Source organism: Halyomorpha halys, unplaced genomic scaffold, assembly GCF_000696795.3.
Source record: "Halyomorpha halys isolate HHAL.00 unplaced genomic scaffold, Hhal_1.1 Scaffold8.1, whole genome shotgun sequence".
Lineage (NCBI taxonomy): Eukaryota > Metazoa > Arthropoda > Insecta > Hemiptera > Pentatomidae > Halyomorpha > Halyomorpha halys.
The window spans coordinates 7448-8092 of NW_027111933.1; positions in this window are offsets into that span (position 1 = coordinate 7448).

Below are 645 nucleotides of genomic sequence, written 5' to 3' on the forward strand. Positions count from 1 at the left end.
AATAATAATAAGCTTAAGTTAAGGAATTATAAATATAGTTGGATGGGAAACTAATTACTAATAAATACAGCCAGGTGTGATAGAACTGTAAATACAGAACTAGAGTAATAAATTGCGAAAAATACTTGTTAGAAGTGGTTGTAGATAAGGTAAAAAAGAGGTTGGTGTAAAATGTAAACAGATAGGTGAAGTAAATGTGGCAAAGGTGAGGTATAGTAACAAGTAAAAAGGAAATATTAAAAATATTAATAAAAATAACAAATAAACCGAGAGGGAAGTACTTGTCTAAATTAAAAAAAGGTTGACAACTGACAAGTTAGAAAAGAAGGAAAGGGGCAGGTATCCCCCCCTTCTTCCCAACCTGTCAAAAAAGGTTAGATTTTTTATAATATATGTATAAGTAAACTGACAGCATCATTTAATCTCTTATCTAATATTAACCTATACATGTATAATATATTACGTACAGATTATATACGGTAAAGGTAGAGAGACAAAAGGTTTATATTGATATGATATTAATTTATCAATAAATCAATTTAATATCCAAAAACAGTCTCAACACTATTTATTTATTTGTCCAACGTTTCGGCCCTTCTAGCCATCTTCAGCCAAAAAAAAGAAATTTTTGGAATTTACTTAGAG